The sequence below is a fragment of the Dromiciops gliroides genome, chromosome 5 (genome assembly GCF_019393635.1).
Source record: "Dromiciops gliroides isolate mDroGli1 chromosome 5, mDroGli1.pri, whole genome shotgun sequence".
Taxonomy (NCBI): domain Eukaryota; kingdom Metazoa; phylum Chordata; class Mammalia; order Microbiotheria; family Microbiotheriidae; genus Dromiciops; species Dromiciops gliroides.
Genome location: NC_057865.1, coordinates 217,403,900 through 217,414,580, shown reverse-complemented (window position 1 = coordinate 217,414,580; position 10,681 = coordinate 217,403,900).

The window sequence follows — 10,681 nt, the reverse complement described above, 5'->3', positions numbered from 1 at the left end:
CCCTGGAGTCAGGAGTACCTGAGTTCAAATCTGGCCTCAGACACTTAACACACACTTACTAGCTGTGTGACCCTGGGCAAGTCACTTAACCCCAATTGCCTCACTAAAAAAAAGATACTTGGTTTATGCTTCCTCTTGTCATTCAGTTATTTTCAGTCATGTCTGACTCTTTGTGACCCCAATTTGGGGTTTTCTTGACAAAGCTATTGGAGTGGTTTGCCGTTTCATTCTCCATCTCATTTTACAGATGAGGAAATGAGGCAAACGGGGTTAAGTGACTTGTCCAGGGTCACCCAACTAGTGTCTGAGGACAGATCTGAACACATGAAGATGAGCATTTCTGACTCCAGGCTAAGCATTCTATCCACCTGGCCCCCCGATACTTCATGTATAGGTATATATTACATACTTGATTTCTACTTGACAAACTGGGAGGCAATGGCTAGACTCTTCTCATCTGAAAAATGGCATCCTAGAAAGCTGGTGTTATGCGGTGTTGAGCAGTGTTATGAAGAGGCACAGTATCCAGGGCTAAGGACATCTTACTAGCAAAAGTAACTAGTAGGTAACATTTTATATAGTATTTACTATGTGTCAGGTGCTTTTTACTGGATGCTCACAACAGCCCTGAGAGGTCGGTGCTATTATTATCCCCATTTTACAGGTGAGAAAACTGAGGTTTAAGTGACTTGTCCAGAGTCACAGAGCCAGTAAATGCCCGACGCTGGATCTGAGCTCAGGTGTTCCTGACTTGAGGCTACTGCCTCACCGGGCTGCCCCAAGTCCAGCTCAGACCACTTTTGGGGTTGTGAACTCAGCCTCGGTGGAGTGGGGTAGCATGACATTTTAGGAAGAAAAGGGACAAGTTAGAGAACATCCAGAGAAAGGCAACAAGAATAACAAAGGGCCTCAAATTTCACACCCTAGTAAATTCTGGGAGGGTAATCTCCCAGAGTTGAGGGAAATGGGGATATTTATTAGAGGAAATTGTTTTCTAGTTTTCTTTCTCCATTTTGGCTCTCCCTCATTTGGATATCAGAACCATATTTGTGTTACAGAAAGAATTTGGAAGGACTCCTTTACCTATTTTTTAAACAGTTTACATAGTATTGAAATTAATTATTCTTTAAATGTTTGGTAGAATTTAGTTGTAAATCGATATGGTCTTGGGTTTTGTTTCATTTTTAGGGAACTCATTTGTGGTTGTTCAATTTCTTTTTCTAAGATAGGGTTATTTAAATATTCTATTTCCTCTTCTGTTAATCTGGTCAACTTTTTATCGTGAATCCATTTTGTTTAGGTTGGTGGTTTTATTGGATAAAGTTAGGCAAAATAGCTCCTGATAATTACTTTAATTTTATCTTCATTGGTTATGAATTCACCTTTTTCTTTTTTGATACTGGTAATTTGCTTTTATTTTTTAATTGAATTAATCAATGGTTTATACATTTTATTGTTTGTTTTCCCCTAAAACTACCTTCTCGTTTTGTTTATTAGTTCAATTTTATTTTACTTTAAATTTTATTAATCTCTGCCATTAAGATACTTATATCCTATTAGGGAGTAATGATTCTGATGATTCTGATGCTGGTTTACTGGGATTACAGTGTAGATCAGAAATGATGTGTTATTTTGTGGTTTGTCTAGACTTAAGAAAGTTAACAATGGAGATTAAACTTTAAAGTGTGCCAGACTCACATTCCCACCCCTCCTAAATGTCTAACAAGAGGCTGGGGAGGGGTGGGAATGTGAGTCTGGCACACTGTCTCTTTCCCACTTGCTGTGCCTGGACCTTCTTTAATACAATAAGGACCTTAGGCCGCTTGCCTTAGGGCACTCAGGTCCTTTATTCTAACTCCGAGCCACTTTCACTTTGTAAATCCCCCTGCTTCTAACGTTCTTCTCCTTACTGCCACTGCTGAACCCCTGTGTTTCTCTCTCACTGACCTTCTGTCTGTCTGCTCCATCAGTCTGCCCTTCAGCCTCTCTTTTCCCTCCTCCTAATCCTTCTCATCTTCTCCTGCGTCCTTGTAGCCCCGTCTCTATTCTCCTGCGCTCCAACCTTTTGAATCTCGTCAGCCACTGCTTGACCTCTTCTCCGACTCATCTCCTCCGTCTGAACCCCTCCGTCCTTGTCCACCCCCCCTCGTCTAACCCCCAGGTCTATATATACCTTTTCTTCTCTCCACTCAAATCTCGGGGCTTCCTGGGCCCCACAGACCAAGCTAATCCGCCAGCCAGGGCCCCAGCTCAGGCCACGCCAGAGCCCAGCATCTCTCAGATACCTCCGCTCTGGTCAGAGGAAACTGAGGGCTTCTTCCCCCCAGCTGTCTGACCCAGCATCTTACACAGCCCACTAGGCTTTCTGGTTCAGCTGAAGCAGAGGGGGAGGGGCACCAGCCCCTCCAACACAGAAGAGACCCTGAGGGCCTAAGGCTTTCCAATCTCAGCCCAAAGGTAGGGTCCCCAAATCAAAATAAATTTCCACACCCCTCCAACTACCAAATCTGTCTATGACAAAACAGCTCGGGTGAAATGTGAAAAATTCCACTTATCCACCATATATGATTTTTGTTGTTGTTTTGCGTTTCTGGTACATTATTAAATAATAATTGTTTATATAGGACATATTTGCTTCACTCGTGGAAAGGATAGAAAGGCTTCTAGTTTGCCCCCATTACTTATTTACTTTTTTTGCAGGGCAATGAGGGTTAAGTGACTTGTCCAGTCACACAGCTAGTGTCAAGTGTCTGAGGCCGAATTTGAACTCAGGTCCTCCTGAATCTAGGGCTGGTGCTTTATCCACTGCACCACCTAGCTGCCCCCTGATTTATATGTTTTGATCCCCTTGTGTATATTGTAAAATTCTTCCTGGACCCACGTTCCTCTTTATACTCTCTCCATACCTCTGATCTTTGAGGTGTTTTTGTGTTGCTCAGTCACTTCAGTCATGCCCTATTCTTCATGACCCCATTTGAAGTTTTCTTGGCAGAGATACTTGAGTGGTTTGTCATTTCCTTCTTCAGTTCATTTTACAGATGAGAAAATTGAGGCAAACAGGATTCAGTGACTTGTCCAGGGTCACACAGCTAGTAAGTGTCTGGAGACTGGATATGAACTCAGGTCTACTTACTTCGGGCCCCCTAATTTGCCCCCATTCCTGCTTCACTAATCCTTAAGGGATTCTCAGAAGTGCTATCTGATTACTTTGCTCTTACTTCCAAAGAAGTAGCATTATTGCTATAGGAAACCATAAAATCATGCTTATTAGTTCAGCTACAAATTTGTCATTTAAACTTCATTAGGCCCTCAGTGCTTCAGAGCAATCCTTTTGTTCAATTTTTGATTCCTTATAACATTCCCTACAAAAGCTGTTCTAAACCCTCTCTTCCTGCCACTTGTTTCTGGTCTTCTCAGTTACTAAGACTGAAGCCATCCCATGTATGTTTCCTCATTTCTCTTCCCTCACATCTTAAAACCTTTCACCCTCTCTCATTGTTTCCCTTCTATCTTTTTGTTTTTTTGTTTGTTTTTTTGTTTGTTTTTTTTGAGGGCAATGAGGGTTAAGTGACTTGCCCAGGGTCACACAGCTAGTTAAGTGTCAAGTGTCTGAGGCCAGATTTGAACTCAGGTCCTCCTGAATCCAAGGCCAGTGCTTTATCCACTGCGCCACCTAGCTGCCCCCTTGTTTTTGTTTTTTTAGTGAGGCAACTGGGGTTAAGTGACTTGCCCAGGATCACACAGCTAGTGAATGTCAAGTGTCTGAGTCTGGATTTGAACTCAGGTCCTCCTGACTCCAGGGCCAGTGATCTATCCACAGCGCCATCTAGCTGCCCCCTCCCTTCTATCTTAAAGGAAAAAAAGTGCCTGACTTTGCTCAAGTTCACTGCTTCATTCCTGCTCCTGATTCACTTCCGGCCCATCTTCTATCACCTTGTCCCATTAATCATCCATTTTCCTCTCTTATCATGCTTTGATATAATCAGGTCTCCTCTATTAAAAGGGCAGCTTGGTGGGCAGTGCAGAGAACGCTGGGCCTGGAGTCCAGCAGTCCTGAGTTTAAATCCAGTCTCAGACACTTACTAGCTGTGTGACCCTGGACAAGTCACTTCATCCTGTTTGCCTCAATTTCCTTACTTGTAAAATGAACTGGAGAAGGGGCGGCTAGGTGGTACAGTGGATAAAGCACCAGCCCTGGATTCAGGAGTACCTGAGTTCAAATCTGGCCTCAGACACTTAACACTTACTAGCTATGTGACCCTGGGCAAGTCACTTAACCCCCATTGCCTCACTTAAAAAACAAACAAACAAACAAAAAAATGAACTGGAGAAGGAAATGGCAATCCACTTCAGTGTCTTTGCCAAGAAAACCTTACATGAGGTCACAGAGTCAGGCACAACTAAAATGACTTAACAACAAAAAATCTATTTAAAAAAGCCCCCTGCCTTCACCTGTCTGCAGCCTTAAGCTCCTTTCTCTCCTCTACTCCCATTCAGTACCAAACTTCTAGTCAACATTTATGGTCCCCACTTCCTGACTCCTCAGCCCTCCTGCATGCTGGCTGCTCTCCCCATCATGACAACACAGGGTCCTCCAAAAGTGATCTGAAGGAAAAAAGTCTATTTTTGGAACAATCCTGAAAGATTCTTTTTCCTATTAAAATGCTCCTTCCTCCCTTTTCAACTATTTATTTGTGTAAACTTGGAGTTTCTACATGTGCTTCAATCAGAATAGTATCTCAATAGACAGAAAGCAGAAGCAGATAGGGAATCCATCTGTCTTATCATCTCTTATCACCATTTTTTGTTTTGGGAATAATTTTTATAAGAAAATATTTTAAGTGAATTTTTTTTTTGGCAGGGCAATGGGGGTTAAGTGACTTGCCCAGGGTCACACAGCTAGTAAGTGTCAAGTATCTGAGGTCGGATTTGAACTCAGGTCCTCCTGAATCCAGGGCCAGTGCTTTATCCACTGCGCCACCTAGCTGCCCCCTTAAGCGAATTGTTAAAAAGTTTATTGGTTTTAATTCTAACATATCAATAAATGAAAGCCAAGTAAATGAAACCTTTTCCGAGTAGGTCCTTAATTCTTACAGGTGTAAAGGGGTCTTGACGTCAAAAGGTCAGAGAACCACTGCTCTGATGAAATTGCTCTGTCCCCAGGTCCCGCATGATTTCTCTCTAGTCTACTGATTTTTTCCACTTGATACTGTTGGTCAGTTCCTTCTTGATATTCTCTCTTCCCCTGACAACTCCTTTCTCCCAGCTCTACATATGTGACTACTTCTCAGATTCTTCCTTGGATCTTAATCTGGCCCTTAGAAGTAGGTGCTCCCTGAAGTTCTGAGTATCCTTGACCTACTCCTTTTTATCTTCCAGTAATCTCATCTACTCCATGGCTTCAATTTTTATCTTTCTATAGATATGACTACCAGGTATATTCCCAACCCATCCTCATACTGTAAACCAACATTTCTAATCACCTCCTTAAAAAAAATTGGGGGCGGCTAGGTGGTGCAGTGGATAGAACACCGGCCCTGGAGTCAGGAGGACCTGAGTTCAAATAAAACCAAATTACCAGTATCAAAAAAGAAAAAGGTGAATCCATAACCAATGAAGATAAAATTAAAGTAATTATCAGGAGCTATTTTGCCTAACTTTATACCAATAAAACCACCAACCTAAACAAAATGGATTCACGATAAAAAATTGACCAGATTAACAGAAAAGGAAATAGAATATTTAAATAACCCTATCTTAGAAAAAGAAATTGAACAACCACAAATGAGTTCCCTAAAAACAAAACAAAACCCAAGACCATACTGATTTACAACTAAATTCTACCAAACATTTAAAGAATAATTAATTCCAATACTATGTGACTGTTTAAAAAATAGGTAAAGGAGTCCTTCCAAATTCTTTCTGTAACACAAATATGGTTTGTTCGTTTTTTTGTTGTTGTTTTGTTTTGTTGAGGCAATTGGGGTTAAGTGACTTGCCCAGGGTCACACAGCTAGTAAGTGTGTAAAGTGTCTGAGACCAGATTTGAACTCAGGTCCTCCTGAATCCAGGGCCGGTGCTCTATCCACTGCGCCACCTAGCTGCCCCACAAATATGGTTTTGATATTCAAACAAGGGAGAGCCAAAATGGAGAAAGAAAACTAGAAAACATTTTCCTTTAATAAATATTCATGTAAAAATTTAAAAATAAAATGCTAGCAAAAAATTAACAATATATCACCAAGATCATACACTATGACCACATTGGATTTTTATACCAGCAATGCGGGGTTGGTTTAATATTTTAAAAACTATAAGCAATAATTTGTCATATAAACCAAAAGAACAAAAATTATATGATATCAATAGATGCAAAAAAGGTTTTCAACAAAATAAATTAAATCACCTATTCTTATCGAAAACACCAGAGAGCATAGAAATAAATGGAAAGTTTCCTAAAATGTCAAGCAGTATCCATCTAAAACCAAAAGCAAACATTACCAATAATGGGGGTAAGGGTTAGGGTTAGGGTTAGGGTTAGCACTGGCCCTGGATTCAGGAGGACCTGAGTTAAAATCCAGCCTCACATACTTGACACTAGCTGTGTGACCCTGGGCAAGTCACTTAACCCTCACTGCCCTGCCAAAATTTAAAAAAAAAATGGAGGTAAACTAGAAGCCTTTCTATCCTTTCCAAGAGAGAAGCAACTATGTCTCTAAAATAATTATTATTTAATTCTGAACCAGAAATGCTAGCTATAGCAATAAAACAAGAAACTGAAGGAATAACCATAAACAGTGACAGAACAAAACTATTATGTTTTTGCAGATGATATGATGGTTTCCTTAAAGAACCCCAGAGAAACAACTAAAAAACAGATAGAAACAATGAATGACTTAGCAGTTTCAAATATAAAGTAAGCCCACATAAATTATCAGCATTCAATAAAACCCAGCAAGAAGAAATGGAGAAATTGCATTTAAAATAACTGCACAGTATATAAAACACTTGGGGTCTTTTTCTCAACACACACACAAGAACCAAATGACCACAATTATGACATATTCTTCTCACAAATAAAGATAGAGAAATAACTGGAGAAATATTAGTTGCTAATGGGTAGGCCAAGTCAATAATAATAAAAATGACAGTACTACCTAAATTTATTTACTTATTTAATGCCATACTAATGAAACTACCAAAAAATTATTTTATAGAGCTAGAAAAAATAACATTCCTCAAATTATACTACAAACATTTTGGAACTAGATAAGAAATAAAGTGGTTGACCAATTAAATACATTTGGTATACAGTACAAAGAAGCAAATGAGCACAATAATCTAATGTTTGATAAACTCAGAGATCCTAGCTATTGAGAATTTATTTGACAAAAACTGCTGGAAAAACTGGAAAGTAGTCTGGCAGAAACTAGACATAGACTAACATCTTACACTGTATACCAAGATAAGCTCAAAATGGGTCCATGAACTAGATAGATATAAAGGGTGATGTCATAAGCAAATTAGAGGTTCATGGGAAAAAATATTATTCACATGTATAGATAATGGAAGAATTCATGACCAAACAAAAGATAGAGAGGTTCATGGGAGGTAAAATGGATAATTTTGATTACATCAAAAAAATTTTGCACAAATAATACCAATGTAGCCTTAGGAGAAAAGCAGGAAACTGGATGAAATTTCTTTTACAGCAAGTTTTCCTGATAAAAGTCTCATTTATCGAATATGTGGGAACTTAAGCCAAATTTATGAGTCATTTTTCAATTGATAAGTGGTCAAGGACAGGAACAGGAAGCTTGACGGAAAAAAAAAATCAAAGCTATCCAAAGTCATATTTTAAAATGCTCTAAATTACTAATAGAGAAATACAAATTAAAACAACTCTGAGGTACTACCTCACACTCACCAGATTGGCTAACATGATAGAGAAGGAAAATGAAAAATGCTGGAGATATGGAAAAATAGGGAAACTTTAAGCACCATTGGTAGAATTGAACTGGTTGAAGTGGTCCAACCATTCTGGAGAGCAATTTGTAAAAAAGCCCAAAGGGCTCTAAAACTATGCATACCCTTTGACCCAGCAATACCAATTCTAGGTCCCCCAAGATAAGGATCCATATGTACAAAAATATTTATAGCAGCTCTTTTTGTGGTGGGAAAGAATTGGAAACTGAAGAGATGCCCATCAATTCAGCAATGGCTGAATAAATTATGCTATAAATGGAAAACTATTGTGATACAAGAAATTATGAAGGGGATGGTTTCAGAAAAACCTGGAAGACCTATATGAACTGATGCAGAATGAACTGAGAATCAGAACACTGTATACAGTAACTGCAAAATTTAACAATGATCAACTATGAAAGACTTAGCTACTCTGATCAACACAATGATCCATGATAATTTTAAAGGACTTCATGATGAAAAATGCTATTTTTTATCTCACCTACAAAGGGAGAACAGATGAACTCTGAGTGCAGACTGAAGTATATATATTTTTTCATGACATGGCTCATGTGGAAATATTTTGCATGACTTCAAATGTGATGGGCATCACATTTCTTACCTTCTCAAATTAGTGGGGGAGGGAATTGGAAGTAGGGAAAGTTTAGAACAGAAAATAAAAATGAAAAAAAAACTATCTTACTTTTTTTTTTATTATCGGCACCTTTGGTCCCAAGTTTACAACCTTGGAATCACCTACAACCCTTTTCCTTCATTCTTCCAGCCCCTTCCCCTCCATATTCAGTCAATCTTGTCAAATTCTACCTCCACATCTGTCCTCTTCTATCCATTCACATGGCCACCACCATTCTAGTTCAGGCCAGTACAAGTAGTAGCCTCCTAACTACTCTTTCCCCTCCAGCTATTTTAACTTCCAGTTAAGCAATTTAATCTCCCAGCTGCTAAATTGTATTTCCAAAGTGTGGACCTACTCCCCTCCTCAAGAAACTGATAGCTCCCTCTACTTCTTTGTTTTGTTTTGTTTTTGTGGGGTTTTTTGCTGGGCAATGGGGGTTAAGTGACTTGCCCAGGGTCACACAGCTAGTAAGTGTCAAGTATCTGAGGCTGGATTTGAACTCAGGTATTCCTGAATCCAGGGCCAGTGCTTTATCCACTGTGCCACCTAGCGGCCCACTCCCTCTACTTCTAGGATAAAATACAGACTTATCTGGCATTTAAAGTTCATAACAATATAGCTCCAACCTACCTTTACAAAACTAATGCATAATATTCTTCATTCTATGTTCTATTCAAATTGGTATATTTGCTATTACCCTTTTTCCATCTCCTGTCTCTGCCTAGAATGCACTCTCTTCATATATCCAGTTTCCTTAACAAGCTTCAGGTCAAAGATCACCTTCTCAATGAAGGTTATCCTGATCTTCCCATAGTCCACCTGTTTATATTTACTTAGCTATGCTTAGCAACTCCGCTCTCCTCAACGAATGCTTCTTTAGCACAGGGAACATTGAGTTTCGGTTTGTATTCCCAGTACCTAGCACAATGTCTGGTAGAGATGCTTAGAAAATGTTGAATTATTGAACAATGATAGTGTTTTTTTTCCACTGAATTTACTAAATTAGTTTTCGTGATTATATATAGCTTAAGTGATGGAAACTATAATGGCACTTTCTAAAAAAATGTTTTCCACAATTATTTTCTTGGTGTCTGACTGGTCAAAGTTTTGACTACTGAAAGTACTGATGAGCAACACTTCCTAAAGGAAAACAAGCACCAAATTATAACAAACAATAGACCTACAGTTAGCTATACTAAAAATGTGTAACTCTGGGGACAGCTAGGTGGCACAATGGATAGAGCACCAGTCCTGGATTCAGGAGGACCTGAGTTCAAATCCAGCCTCAGATACTTGACACTTACTAGCTGTGTGACCCTGGGCAAGTCACTTAACCCCAACTGCCTCACAAAAAAAAAAAAAAGTTAACTCTTCTACTAATGATTTTTAAATAGTGGAACACCATGTGGCAAGTTATGCTTGCAAAAAAGCTCTTTGGGTGACAAAGTCAAAACATTCCTTGCAAGTCCTTTCAATGTAGGACTTATGCAGATCTGTGTAAAATTCATTGACATGTATTAATTTTGCAAAGTAACTTGCTTGTTCAGGATTGCTTCAATAATTTATATAGTAAAGCCTTGACTTCAATTTGGCTTATATTCATGAATGACCTATGTTATTACTTAGTGGATTTGTGGCAGTTCAGAGAATTATTATTATTATTATTATTATTTTTTGGTGAGGCAATTGGGGTTAAGTGACTTGCCCAGGGTCACACAGCTAATAAGTGTTAAGTATCTGAACCTGGATTTGAACTCAGGTACTCCTGAATCCAGGGTCGGTGCTCTATCCACTGCACCATCTAGCTGCCCCTAGCTCAGAGAATTCTTAAAAGTGTAACAGAAAGCAAATATAACAGGAAGCCTAAAACTTCATTGCTTGAATGTAACAAAATCGAGAAAAATCAATGTATCATCAATTTATTATTTAAAAAATAATCTCAAGATTTCTTGCTCAAAAAGTGATTAAGTTTTTATAAAGAACTCCTTAAAAGGGGGCAGCTAGGTGGCGCAGTGGATAAAGCACTGGCCCTTGATTCAGGAGGACCTGAGTTCAAATCCAGTCTCAGACACTTGACAC